General features: G+C 37.1%; 2 long non-coding RNA genes across 3 annotated transcripts; one reads left to right on the top strand and one right to left on the bottom strand.

Moving 5' to 3' along the window:
• Positions 1–9,244: 9,244 nt before the first annotated feature.
• Positions 9,245–9,760, top strand: LOC132068593 (uncharacterized). The gene is made up of 2 exons (XR_009417449.1): positions 9,245–9,565; positions 9,674–9,760. It is a non-coding gene; the product is annotated as an uncharacterized LOC132068593 (long non-coding RNA).
• A 450-nt stretch (positions 9,761–10,210) lies between these two features.
• LOC132047474 (uncharacterized) lies at positions 10,211–13,064 on the bottom strand. Of its 2 annotated transcripts, XR_009412837.1 has the most exons (3): positions 11,830–13,064; positions 11,066–11,281; positions 10,211–10,990 (listed from the first exon to the last, which is right to left on the bottom strand). It is a non-coding gene; the product is annotated as an uncharacterized LOC132047474 (long non-coding RNA). The 2 variants fall into 2 exon arrangements; XR_009412836.1 differs by having other exon boundaries at positions 11,066–13,064.
• Positions 13,065–15,389: the final 2,325 nt, after the last annotated feature.

Raw genomic sequence — 15,389 nt, 5'->3', positions numbered from 1 at the left:
CGGAGTCTTGGTGACACTGGGGGGAGGAAAGAATCGTGGTTCTCAAAATAGAGAACATCATAGAAGCAAATCCGAACGCGTACTTAAAGATATTGAGTGCTATCATTGCGGGAAAAAAGGGCACACAAAGAAGTTCCGCCGAATTTTGAAAAAGGAGAATAGAGATAAGGAGGAAAAGAAAAAAGATGGCAATCGTGTGGCCACCGTCACTACAGAAGATCTTGTCACTGTCATCCGGATGCGGATGCGATAAATATTGTTTGTGATGAGTCAAGGGCTGGGTTGTGGACGATGGCGCCGCATCTCGTGACATCAAGGAAGGAATTTTTCTCATCCTATACTCTAGGATGACTTTGGAACTTTGAGTATGGGTAATGAAGGCTTTGTATCTAGGCCGTGTTGGTGTTGGAACGATTTGTCCGGAAACTAGTATTGGAACTAAACTAGTTTTAAACAATGTAAAGCACACCGATGTTCGTTTGCACTTGATCTCTATTGGTGTTTTGGATGATGAGGGGATATGTCGGTACCAATGGTCTTCGGAAAGTGGAAGCTTACTAAAGGTTCCATGATTGTGGCTCGTGGCGAAAAACGTCGTGGTCTATCTTGGACTACGGCCTCTACTTGTGTTGATATGGTGAATGCGGTTGAGAGACGATAGCTCTTCAACATTATGGCATAAGAGGCTTAGCCACATTAGCGAGAAAGGACTAAATGTTCTGGCCAAAAAAGAAATTATTGTCAAATTTCGAAAGTGCTAAATTAGAAAAGTGTGAAGACCTTTGCTTGGTTTCGGAAAATAAAATAGAGTTTCTTTCAAGTCTCATCTTCCTTCAAGAAAGACGAGTTGCTTGAGTTGGTGCATTGATTTATGTGGTCCAATGAAGACAAGGACTCCGGGTGGTGCGCTTTACTTTGCTACTTTTATTGATGATTGCTCAAAGGAAACTTTGGGTCTACGTCTTGAAGACTAAAGACCAAGTGTTGGGTGTCTTTAAGCAGTTTCGGGCTTCGGTTGAAAGAGAAAGCGGAAAGAAGTCAGGTATTCGTCGATAACGGTGGTGAATATTGTGGACCGTTTGACGAATACTGCAAGCAACAAGGTATCAAACACCAGAAGACTCCTCCTAAGACTCCTCAGCTTAATGGTTTAGCAGATGTTATACCATATTTTAACCTAAGTCAAAATAGTTTACAATATCCCGATAATTCCGGGGTTAATTAAAGTTAAGGAGTCGCCACCTAATTATTTATGGTGAATTAGGGCACCTAAAGTTTATTTAAAGCTATTTCTAAAGTTGATTTTATTTTAAAGTCTACGAAACCAAAAGATCTGAGTAAGGGTTCAACTAACCTAGAGGGAAGGTACTAGGCATCCTCTAAGATCCATTAACAATGGTTAATCCGACCGGACTTAAGTGAATTAATTAGGCTAAGAATGCAAGTTGTAAAAAATTATGTATTAACCTATGAGGTAATTGATTTTAACTAAGAGGAGTGGGAATTAGTGTTTAAAAGGTGAGGGCAGGAACTAAAATGTCTTGTGGTGTCTTAGCTCTTGGTTGATAAAATTTCCTTAAGTATGAAAATCCTTCTAAATTCTCCCAATCAAATAACCAAAACCTTGAAATCTTTCAATACACCCTAATCGAACATTTGGACTTAGAGAAAAGGACATTTTTTTAATTTTTAACAATCTCTTAAACTTTTGTTTTAAAGATGGGCGTATATTTGTTTTTTAACACTTGCATCCTCTTTGTTCTATCACATTAAACTTAGGCTTCGATATTACTAGTTATAGATGAAATTAGTATGATTATGTAAAATCGATTGTTAGTCTTAACATTCAACGAGTATCACATAAGCAAAATGGAAGCAAACAAATCGACAAACGGGGCAAATCAATGGGACGTTCCACCGAGTTATAATGTTTCTGTTCGGCTCGAACATGAAAGGAAAAAATGAGTCACAACAGCTTATGACAAGTCTGTAGACTTGACTTTTTAAAACGGCAATTGTTTGCTTAAAATGTCACAGCAATTTGTCACAAAGGAATAGCAGCAATGCGCAATCATTTGTCTCGCGAATGTGGCAGCAAGGTTGTCGAAGCAACTCGGGGATGTTTGGGATTCGAAATTCCCAGTTCATGCAAAGAAGAAAATGAAAAGGAAAAGAATTAGTACATTAAGGATTCATGAGACCTACACTTCAAACACAAAAATAAAAAGGCAGCAGCCGAACTTAGATGAAAAAGACAGAAAAAGTAATAAGAGGCAGCACAACGTAAAAAAAAATAAAAATTAAAAAAAATAGTGAAGCAGCCACCAAACAACAATCTCTGCCCGGAAATAAGCGACAAACAAAGAGCTGGTTCAGCCGAGTATAATAAACACTTATTGGATATCTTCAGCAGCCAAATTAATCTAAGAGCAGTGTTTTCAACCTCAACATTCAATAATAATTTGGCTAAACAAAACATTTAACCTAAATTGTAAAAGCCAGTTCTAAGGGAGTAGCTTGTTATATCGTACTTCACAGTTCATACAACAAAACAAAGTAGGGCCAAAACGCTTACAAAATCAACTAACACATGCTGAACTCTAACAAAACAGAAACGTAGGACCGAGAAATTGTTTGGAGATATGGAGCAAAGAAACAGAACCAGCAGCAAACAAAACCAAAACAAGGCAAATGACATATAAGATCAATATACACAATATACAGGTCCTGAGATTAGCAGAATTCAACATATTATTCCTATCATAGATAAATCATTTTCGTACGTCAAGCACCCTAAGTCACAAGTAAACTTGAACACGACTCAAATAAGTATAGGCGCGCTTTAAATAACCATTCCCGCTTATGCGTTAGCCTAAATCAGATAGCAGGGTAAGCAAATACATGGTATGCCTACATTCGGCTGAACAGTCACGATACACATTAGCTAGAAATAGGCATAAACAAGCAACAAAATAGCCAATCATAGGGAAGCTGACCATATTAACATGTTGAACAATTCTGAAACATGTGAACAACAGGGCATTTGTGTGATCAAATAAACCAGAACTTTCTAATCTCGGACAAGATACAGGGCAGGAAATTAAAAATAGCAAAACAGCCCAACACAAGACGATTCAATTTCTAACTCTTGTGAAATTAAAATAAAACTAGAAGCTTTAGCATTGATCCATACTTAAACAGAGAAAAGAAACTGATTGCTTAAAACTTAACACACATGGTGGAAAATATGCTCATCTTGGTAACCAACTAATTTATATGCTAAACATATATGAACCTATACAAGCCGAACCTAGCGAAAATCGACACGGTCTATTAACATTAACAAACATCAAACCAACCTAACAGCTAACTATCGAACAAATGAAACACATCATCATATGAAACAAATAAGAAAGCACATAAGCTACTAATAAACAGATAACGAAGAGAGATTTACCGACCTTTTGTGAGTACAGTGAAGTGGGACGTCGAGGGTCTCGAATCTACGCTCTAACTCGAACGATATGCTTATGACTATCAGCCAATGAAGTCAAACCTTTATCACGGTTAAAGTCCCCGAAATAAAGAAAGTATGTTTTAGAAGATGGTCGTGTATTTTCAGTTGGTCGACGGCTAAAAAAGTTGAACCACTAGGGTTCCAAAACGTTGGTATTTATAGGTGTAAAACTAAAGTCTAAGATTTCGATTTGGGCGGGATTTTAATATCAATCGCTGTTTGAAAACCGAATCGAATCCTCAAAAGCTGATCTCCTTTTCAGAGATTTCAAAGTTTTTTCGTCGTTTGTGTTGACTCAATCGTTGAAGATAGGAGAGAGGGAAGGACTGACCTCTGCTAAAAAGAGGAAGACGACGAGAAAGAGAGCAGAGGGAAAGAGAAAGAAGAGAAAAAGGGGTCAGGAGCTGTGCCTATTGCACGAAAATGAAGTGTCAAATTTCTGTCATGTTGAAAGAGAGGCTGAACTTTGCTAAATGGAAGGGAGAGAGAGTAGGGTAAAGAGAGAGGGAGAGAAGAAAGAGACGAAGGAGAGAGAGGTAAGAGAAGGCTGCGGCTGAAGAATGAAATGAGTAAACCTAACAGATCTAAAGAGAAAATTGGGCCGGGTAGGGAAATTGTTTTGTGGGCTGACGGATTGGGCTGCTGATTTAGTTTGGAATAGGAGGGGAAATGGGCTACGAATTGGGCCTGTTTTGGCTAAAAAAAATGCTGATCTTTCTCCCTTATTTTAATTATTCCTAGGCTTCTAATTTAACAACTAGTACAATATATACCATGTGAAATTAATATGTGGAGAATAAAGACTTGATAAAGTATAATTAGTTTAACGGGCACAAAATTCGAAAATAAAATGACGAGCTATAGAAGTTGTGATAAAGTAATGCTCGTAATGTTGATAGCGAAAATAGCGAAAATAAAAGTAATGATATTAATAATAGTAAAAATAAAAATAGTGGTGAAAATAAAATATTTAGATTTAATTAATTTAAAAGCCCAAGGAAATAAATTGGAATAAAGGAGAGACAAAATTGGGTGTCAACAGCAGAGAGGATGAATAGGACCTTGATGGAAAGAGTTAGATGTTTGCTTTCAAGCAAAGTTAGTTCCTTTTGGGCGAGGCATTGTTGACCTACGCTTGCAAGTTATTAATCTATCCCCCTAAGGTTGCTTTGCAAAGTGATGTTCCAAACGAGCAGTTTGGTATGGCAAGGATGTTTCCTATGACCACTTGAAAGTGTTTGGTTACAAAGCTTTTGTACATGTGCCTAAAGATGAGAGGTCAAAATTAATCGCCAAGACAAGGCAAGGCATCTTCATTGGTTATGGCCTTGATGAGTTTGGTTACGAGTATATGATCCAATTGAGAAGAAGGTCGTGAAGCCGTGATGTTATCTTCGTAGAGGATCAAACCATTGAAGATATTAACAAAGCGGAGAAGATAAAATCTTCAAGTTACAAGGTTTAGTTAATCTTGATCAAGTCCTCATACAAATGTTGATGAAGTTAGTGGGCTTGATGACGATGGTACGTTGCCCGTAATCATGTTCCGGATCGAGCGTCAATGATGATAACGATGTTTGCTATCGAGCGAGGCAGATGCTGTTCTCATAAAGTCGTGGATGAAGTCGGATATTCCACTTAGAAGGTCTACTAGACAAGATGTTCCTTCTTCCCGTTATTCACCTAATGAGTATGTATTACAATCACGAGGAGAACCTGAATGTTATGAGGAGGCCAAGATGAGCACAAGGATCGATACGGATTGAAGCCATGCAAGACGAGATAAAAATCTGCATGAGAATCATACTTTGAGTTGGTGAAATTGCCTAAAGGCATGGGAGCTTTAAAGAACAAGAGTGTTTAAAGTTAAAGCCGAAGAACTCCGCCCAAGCCCAGATACAAAGCTAGATCGTTGTTAAGGGATTCGTCAAAGGAAAGGTATCGACTTTGACGAAATATTTTCTCCCTTGCCGTGAAAATGTCCTCCATTCGGACAAGCTTTGGTTTGACTGCTAGTCTTGATTTGGAGATTGAGCAGATGGATGTGAAGACTGTTTTTCTTCACGGTGACTTAGAAGAGGAGATCTATATAGAACAACCTGAGGGCTTCAAGGCAAAAGGCAAAGAAAATATCAGTATGCAAACTTAAGAGTCTATATGGATTGAAGCAAGCTCCCGGACGGTGGTACAAGAAGTTTGAATCTATTATGGGGGAGCAAGGCTATAAGAAGACTTCTTCAGATCACTGTGTGTTTGCAACAAAATTTTCTGATAATGACTTTATCATCCTCCTGCTATATGTGGATGATATGTTGATTGTAGGCAGGAATGCTTCCAAGATTGACGAATTGAAGAAATAGTTGAGTAAGTCTTTTGCAATGAAAGACTTGGGTCATGCTAAACGCATTTTTGATGAGAATTACTCGTTCAAGAGATGAAAAGAAGCTTTATTTGTAGCAAAAAAAGTACATAGAACGTGCACCCGGGAGCACTTCAATGAAGAGTGCTAAGTGGGTTAGCACACCTCTTCCCCGGGTCATCCGAATCGAGCAAAGAGATGTGTCCTACAACAACGGAGGAAAAAGAGAGAATGGCCAAGATTCCTTATTCCTCCGCCGTCGGAAGTTTGATGTATGCAATGGTATGCACTCGACCGCATATTGCTCATGCGATCGGTATTGTTAGCGATTTCTCGAAAATCCGTGGAAAGAGCATTGGGAAGTCATAAGTGGATACCCGGTATCTAAGAGGAAGCTCGATGAATGCCTCGCGTTTTGGAGGATCAAATCTAATTTTGAAGGGCTATACAGATTCTCGATATAAGGTGTGACCTTGATAAATGTAAAATCCACTACCGGATATTTGTTTACTTTTTCGGGGGAGCTATATCATGGCAATCGGAAACGTAAGTGCGAGTTTGCCTACAACAGTATGGAGTATATTGCGGCCCCGAAACCGGCAAGGAGATAATATGGCTCAAGAGATTTCTTCAAGAGCTTAGATTGCAACGGATGGAGTATATTGTCTATTGTGATCTAAAGTGCAAATAATTCGAGCAAGAATTCCATGTACCATACGAGAACAAAAACACATCGACGACAGGTATCATTGGATTCGTGAACAAGTGGAGAGTGAATTGTTCCAAGTCAAGAAGATTCACACAAGTGCAAACCCTACAGATATGCTGACCAAGGTGGTACCGCGAGACAAGTTCGAATTGTGCAAAGAACTTTGCTCAAGATGACTAAACTAGGTTCGTACCTCCTTCGGTGAATTGGACGGGAGGGGGAGATTTGGTGAGGAAGAAAACATCTTCCTTGTCCATGGCAAAGTCGTAAATGTGGGCAAGGATTTCAAATGAAATCTTTAGTGTGGAAATTTGGTACCAGCCAAAATTTAATGCCAAGAAGAAAATTGGCTCACTCCATCCCCATAAAAAGGGAGCTCTCATTCATTTTACAGACACACCAAAAATCTCAGACAATACATCTGAGTGAGAGCAAAGTGAGGTATACCATAGACTGTGTAAGAAAATAGTCTGTGAAGAAAAATAGAGTGTGAGTGATATTGTAGTGAGTGGAAAAATCAGAGTGTTATTTCTTTTGAGGGTGTAAGGTCTTAGGGAGTAATTATACTCGTTACTACACGGTGTAAAATTCCTTGCTATAGTGATATCGGTTGCTCCTCTTGGCCATGGTTTTTCCCTTATTCGTGGTTTCCACGTAAAATCTAAGGTCATCATTGCTTCATTTTATTCTTTATTTCACTTTAACCATAACTTAGTGTTCCGCGTTTATCACTAATACCGTGAATATTATTAGTGTGGGTTTATTTTATTCCCAATAGAAATTTCCAATAGCAATTTTTGACTGATGAAGATTTCTCAAAATATTTCTGGTTGCAAGTCATCGGTAATACTCCCTTCGTCTCAAGTTATGTGATATAGTTTGACTAGGTACGGAGTTTAGAAAAGAAAGGAACACTTTTGAAACTTGTCGTCTAAAACAAGCCATAAATATTTGTGTGCTTGTAAATTATTTCATTAAGGGTTAAAGAGGAAGTTTTAAGTTAAATTATTTCTATATATGAAAATGTATCATTCTTTCTGAGCCAGACTAAAAAGAAAAACTTTTTTACTTGAGTGATGTGAGATGGCTGATATCCGATGTTCATTCCAGAATCGTTGATTGTGTGAAATGGATAATTGATGAAACTCTTTTACTTGAGTGATGTGAGATAGCCGATATCCGATGTTCATTCCGGAATCGTTGATTGCATGGACGATATCCGACGTTAGTTTCGGAATCGTTGATAATGCATAGACTCTGCGGGTCCGGTGCAGGCGCTGCGAGAACCCTCCGCGGGCAAAGATCCGGATCCCGTCCCGTCCGTCGTGGCAAAGATATGGGACGGGTGGCACTTAGACTTCGCAAGTCACGTTGGGTTGTGCTATCGACATGCTGGGTTGTGCTACCGAGACGTCGATATTTTCGTCCGGAGTATATGTGTACACAACATTTGCATGGTATTGCATTCATACACTACTGCATTGCATTGCATTATGACTTGATTCGAGATGTTTGGTGTTGTATTGTGACGTTGGATTGGATATATTCAGACTTGGCACATTTGGGATTAGATGCTTTACATAGGCGATGATGGATACTTGGATTTGATTACATTGATTTATACTTGTTGGTTATCTACTTATCTGCTTTATTATCTGAGTTGTGTTAGCTATGTTTAGTCGACCGATGATGCCTACCAAGATCGTTGTTTTGCATCGACTCGCACTTAAATCGCATTCTTTATGAATGCGAGTACTGTGTTGGATCCACTCATGACGCGTGGGTCGATAATCGCTTCAACATTATCTTTGAGTCTCCAGGGTGAGCATGGCCATTCGCTGCCTTGAAAACTTCTCTATCTTTATGTCCTATTTTATTCAGAGACATATACATATATATATATATATATATACATATATATCGTGAGACTTATGTATTTGTTCTATTCCGTTGCTTAATTTCATCCTTTTATGTATTTATTCATTGTTGGGTTGAGGGTTCGCTTAGGTAAGTGCCCGTACGGCTCAGGCAAAATAGGTCGTGACAGTTGGACAAGTAACTTTGCAAGTTTATTGTCTCTTCCCCACCCACCCAACACCCCCAACCCTTACCCCTAGACCTTCCCACACCCCGCCATCCCCGAAACCCCACTGCCCACCCTCTACACCACCCCTACCCCCATCCCACCCCACAACCTAACTACCCCTACACCTCACTACCCACACCCTACCCCGACACTTAACCACCCCCTCTACCCCCACCCCACCATACCACTTAACCACTCCCTCCTACCCCCACCCCCACTACCTCCCTCCACACCCCTATAAACACCTACTCCACCCCTACCACTATCTCAACTAGGCACTTTGTGAAAGTAGTAACTTACAAAAAAAGCAACTTTACAAAAGTAGCCGCTTTTTAAAAACATTACTTGCAAAAAGCAGCTAATTTTCAAATATAATCGTTTTGCAAAAGTAGTCACTTTTAATAAATAGCCACTTTGTGAAAGTAGATACTTTTTAAAAAGGCATAATACATAAATATGCCATCTAACTTGGCTCCAGCTGGCAACTATGACCTCAAACTTTGCTAGTACACAAGTAGGCACTTAAACTTACCAAAAGTCGAACAGCCATACACACGCGTCCTTCCTGGCAACTCGCATGAGATACACCCGAAACCACGTGAGTTAAGTCTCAAATCTGTTGTTTCTAACGGTAAAAAACACAAAAAATGACTAATATACTCTTAATGGACCCCTCCTATATTTATCCCCAATTTTCAAATCAAATTTTCTCCTTATTCTCTTCTTCTTATTGCTCTAACAACCATTTCTTCACCTTCTTCACGATTTTCTGCCCATTTGTAAATGGAGATGGCATCTCGTTTTTTCTATCATTGTGGAAAAAAAGCTATAATGAAAATTTCTTGGTCCATAAACAACCTAGGTCGTTGGTTTCTTGGATTTGAAGATGGTTGGGTAAGGTTTCATTGTAGATGGGTTGTTTTTGTTTAAATTATACTACCCAAGATTCAATTTTTACGGTTCTTTTATTCTTCTTAAACATGTTGGATGCAACTTTTTTAGGTGGTGTGAAGTGGATTATCCTGAACACGCTAGAATTGCTATTTCGGGATTACAAAAGAGGATCAAAAAATAAGATGAAGATTAGGAGGAAGTATCGATTTTTGATGCTCATTGTGGTATTAGCTTGGATTTATAGAGAGTGCTATATGTAGTAGCTGCTAGTATGTTGGTTTTTGGGTAGTTTGGTTGGTTGAAGGAGCTGTTTTAGGGTCTTTTTGCTGGTACCTTTTGAATTGTGGTGCAATCTTGTAGCTCTTTTTGGGTTGGTGGCTGACTATATCTATTGTAATCAAGTTAGTTTATAAGTAAATGATAATGAAAGATTGTAAAATAGTTGTTGCACTTCATATATGTTAGTTCTGCTTGGTTCTGCTAGTTAGATACTATCTGATATCAAACTTAATTCATTTTTGTGTAGGAATTGGTTGCTCAACACATACATTCTTATATACTCTCTTTTCATATGGAAGTCTTACAAAAAAAGAGGGAAGAGCACATAAACTTTTCTTCTCATAGAGTCTTAAAAGCACACAAAGCTTCAATAAAAGTAGTCATAAAATTATCTTGATAAATATGCCAATCTAGGCTTCACCAAACACTATTAAATAGCCAAAAAGCTTCACAAAACATCAAAATATCCAAAAGGCTAGCCAACACCAAGAAAGTAGCCTAAATGCAAAATACATCAAAATAACCCAAGCATACATCAAAAAGAGCAACTGTTAAATAGTTCAAAGGCAAGTCTAAATGCCAGAAGCATTGTTGAACTTGGGATTTACAAAAAATACACAAAATGAACTTGAACTTGAATTCTTATGGCACCCAACTCTTAGCTTTGGATCTGATTTGCAACTTCTACTGCTGCATTACTTCAAGTTGGTTCCCAGTGATGGCATCTTTATTTTTCCACCTCAATCCAGGTGGCTTGAATCCAAGATCAATATTTGTTAGTGATGTATCATTTAATGCTGCCCCACTTGAGATAACTCTTTCACTTGGTCTCCCATGCTGCAAAATTCATAAACATTATACACTTCACATTATACATATGTAAGAAAATTAGCTAATAGATATACATCCATTCATCACTTGTCTTCCAGATTGTGTATCTGTGTAAACACCAAATCCCACATCTCTTGTTCTTTTTCTTCCACTTGAAGAATCATCTGTTACCCTTGAACTTGAAGAACCATCTGCTGCCTTCTTTCTACTTCCTCTAACTCTTGAAGTTTCTGGACATAAAGAAGAGGAATGTTGAGTGCTTGGCTGAGTTGTTGGCCTTGATGTTAATGGTTGTTGAGTGGGCTGTTGAGAAGGCTATACATTAAGTAAAACAAAGTTAGAAATCTAATAATGATTCTAACAAACTAGAAAGAAATAGCAAATGCCTACCCTTGATTTGCAACCCTTTTTGTTGTGGCCAACTTGATGGCATTTGGAACATGTCATCTTGACTCCATTTTTTTATGCTTTTCCCCATTTCTTTTTCCTTGGTTCATCCTTGTCTTTTCTTCTACTTCTTGGGGGTCTCCTAGGCATTGGCTTCACTTCAGGGGGCTCCACTATTGGGTTATTTGTTTGAGGTCACATTATCATATTAGGGATTGGCTGTAAGAAGTACTTATAAGCTTTAAGAAATGTTTCCCTTCTATACCATTCTCCACATAATTTTCTGGTTCTTCTCTAATATAGTACAAGGCACAAACTACATGCTGGCAAGGGATACCCCTCAACAGCCACAACCTGCAACTACATGTCTTCCTATCCATATCAACTATGTGCCTATTTGCCCTTCCTGAGACCACTTTCATGGTTCCAATTTACCTTTAGCTTCCTACCTATATCTTTGTTTTCTTCTAAAACTAGCCTTGCCGTGGGTGAAATGTCAGTGATCCAAGTATTAGCAAACTTGATCATACCTTCATGCCTATCCATCATTTTATGTCTAATATCTTAAAGTATACTAATCATAGCTTTGTGGCTAGGAGCAACAATACAAGAATTAAATGTTTCACACGTGTTATTTTCTAGCACATCACATTTGGTTCTTTCACTAAACAAAGACCTACACCAATATTCTTTGTTATAGATAAGCAATGACTCACATATGTTTTTACCAAGTTGACTCAAATGTTTAAACTCCTCTGCCAATTTACCTCAAAACTAGCCTTGGCACACCTCCAAAAGGCTCTTCTCTTTGCTTCACCTCTCCATTCCTTTTGTCAGTTTGCCCAAATATGTCTTGCACACATTCTCCTTTCCGCATTAGGAAGTAACTCCTGAACAGGTGATTGAAGACCGCAATAGAAACAAATAATCAGTGTCAAAGACCCAAATCATAAGTAGTGCAAGAAAATGCCTAAGGAAACTAAAATTTCAGTGATTTACCTCAAAAGCCCAAATCTTTTTCTTAGAAGCATGAAGTGAGAAAACACACCAAATCAAAAGATGCATACATTCAACAGCATCCAATAGGCATTAAACACCACCTAGCATAATACAAGAATAACCCCACAATATCCTAATCCACATTCAATAAACCAAGTAACAGGACATAACTAGTGCAAGAAAATGCCTAAGAAAACTAAAATCTTAGTGATTTACCTCAAAAGGTCAAATCTTTACTTAATAACATGAAGTACAACTGAATACCAAATGAAAAAAATGTATACATTCAACAGTAGCCTAAAGACATTAAACACTACATAACATAATACAAGAACAACCCCACATAGAAAAATAAGAAACAATTTCATAATCCATGTTCAATAAGCAATTTATTCCTACACCCAAGCCATAATTAGTGCAAGAACTAGCTAATGATTTCCTAGCCAAATGAAAATGATGCACTACATGTATACCAAAACTGCAAGAACGTCAAGAAAACAAAAAGAATCATAAATTTCATTGATTTGAATAATTCCAACTAATGAATTTAGAGAAATATTGAAAGAAGAACAACTGGTTTTGGCAAGTGTGGGGGAGCTGAAAACAGTGGACAACACTAAAAAAAAATAGGACCTCACAGTTTCAAAAAATTGGACAAAACAATTCCCAAAAAAATGAAAAGAACTGGTAAAACAGTAAGAAATCATACCTTCTACATGTCAAACATTATTGTTATTCCATCTCCATCACCAAGCTGCAAATCTTGAATGAGATGGTTTAAGAACCAACTCCAAGAGTGTTTAGTTTCTTGGTCAACCATTGCCCAAGCTATTAGATACATTTGTTGGTTTCCTTTTTGTTCCAACAGCCACTAACAATTCTCCTTTACAAACACCCTTCAGAAAACATCCATCCAACCCTATGATCTTCCTACTGTTGACATCTAATTTTTGACCTCCCATAATTTATTTTAATCACCCAGAGTCCTTGAATATTAAGCAGAGTAAAATATGTATTTTTTCAGGAGTCAAAATAATTTTCTAAAATTATTTAGATAATATTTTACCAATTTTGTATGATGAAATAATTTCTATAATATTATAAATTCATTTAAGTATTTTCTCAATTATAATACTTTTGCTAAATTAACCAGAAGAGAGGATAATTTGCCATAATTATTCACTTAATTGTCCAATTTGCTAAAATGTCAATTTGCAAAGCATTTTACTCTGTTTAATATAGGGAATATGATTAATTAAGTAAATTAACCATTTTTACGCCTCCATTCTTATTTAATCAAATTGTTGGATTTTTATCATAATTAATTAGGTTTTAATTGTAATTGATTCTGAAAATTGCCATTAAGTGGTTGTAATTGAAATAATTAGTTATGAGCCAATTATGAAAATAATTTGAACTATCCAAGCTCATGGCTCAATTTAATTAAGGTCTTTTGACAAAACTTATTTATTTTTATTATTATTATTATTTCTTTTAAATTTGACCAATTAGTTTAAATGTGGTCTTATTTATAAAATATCTAATTAGTGGATATCGTTTTAAATTTGGGCTATTTGTTGAATTTTGCATATTCATTTATATATACATGTATACTCATGTATATATATATATATATATATATATATATATATAATCGGGGCCTCTTTTTTCTTTTAAGAAAAGGTTGAGCCTAGTCCAGCCCAATAAGGCCAGACCCGGCCCAACCCCTTTCATTTACAGCAACAACAACAACAAGCACAAACAGACCCTAAGGTCTCATTTGTGCGAAATGTGGAAGAGAGGGGGGGTAAACCCTAGCGCCGCCACCCCTCTCCTTTCTCTCTCTTCATCACTTTGATGCCTAAAAATGGCAATATGGCAAGTGTACTATGTTTCTTCAGTAATTTGCAAGGTCGAGAAGGAGAAACAATAAATGTTTCCACCTTCTCTCACCTAACGCCACACCAAACAGGGTGCTCTCTCGCTTGTTTCACCATTTTTTCTTTATTTTTCTGAGCCTCAAACGGTAATACTATGCAATTCCTTAATTATTTTTGGTTGTTTGTGGATGTGAATCCATGAATCTCATTGGTTCATGAAGAACCAAACGGATCGACCACTTGAGGGTTAAATCTGACCTTTGTTCGTTTTTGCACTTAATCCTAACCCTACAACATGGGATGTGAGGAGGAAACCCCTAAATGGGGAGTTATCCCACATCGGCTAAACCTAGGGTTTAGGGTTTTCTATTTAAGTGGCCCTATTTCTTTGTTATTGGAACAAGTTTGAGCATACTGAAAATTTAATATACTCATAGAACTCGAAATACTTAAGGTTTCAAAAAATATTTGAGATCTTTAACTTTTCTGAGTTAAGTAAAATTTTAAAATTTGTTTTCTCTTGTTTTTTGGGTTTTTGTGGCTGAGTTTTGGGATTTGGAGGAGCAAAAGAATCTCCAAGTTCATTCTCGATACAGGGCTGCCCAAAAGAAAGGTAATTCTCCCTTCCCTTTTATTTTTTGTATTTTTTCTTTCTGTTTCCTTGAGTTATCATGTGTTATTAGAGCATGTTAGTTAGCTAGCTTAAGAGAAAGACCTATTTGTATGCTAGTAATTTTTGGATTTAGTTAGTCTTATATGTTAGTGTAACTAAGCATATCTTTCTGGGTTAATTCAGTAGTTAGATAATGTGTATGTATGCCAGTTAATTTGATTTTCTAAAACATGTTGGCTATGTGATGTTTAGTCTAATCTGTATCAAGTACACTTATGGGTGTTAGCCTTGGTTTCGTTGTTAAGCATGTCTCAAGTATCATCTCTATCTTAACCTGTCCTGATTGAATTTGTGCCTATGTCAGCAAGCTCAGTTTATCTAACATGCTTATATTAGTTTTTGTATGCTTAGTTAAGTAGTTGATTAAGTTTGCTTAAGCTGAGCATGTTTAGTCCAACTTGATTCATCCTAATATGTTGATTTAGTCTGGATAAGCATATTTGTGTTAGCTCACGCATGATGTTTGGTTTAAGTTAATCATGTTTATATGCCAGTTTAGCTCAGTTTGTACATCATACTTGTGTTAGCTTAATCTGCCTATTTTAAGAATGAAGTTTCAGGCTGTTTAATTGAGCATGTTTAGTCTAATTTGGTTCTTTAGTTTAAATTGCTCACATGTTGGTCTTTACAAGCATGCTCATGTCAGATTAAATTAATCAAGCATGATAGTTAGTTCATTTAAGTACCCTTAAGTGTTAGTTTGGTTAGCCAAGTTAGATGTTTATCCATTTTTCTCTTGAATTAGTCCATGAATTTCATGTCCATTCAGTTATTC

The sequence above is a fragment of the Lycium ferocissimum genome, chromosome 1 (genome assembly GCF_029784015.1).
Source record: "Lycium ferocissimum isolate CSIRO_LF1 chromosome 1, AGI_CSIRO_Lferr_CH_V1, whole genome shotgun sequence".
NCBI lineage: Eukaryota > Viridiplantae > Streptophyta > Magnoliopsida > Solanales > Solanaceae > Lycium > Lycium ferocissimum.
Note: the sequence above shows the minus strand (reverse complement) of the source record. Positions and strands in the feature narration are given on the sequence as shown.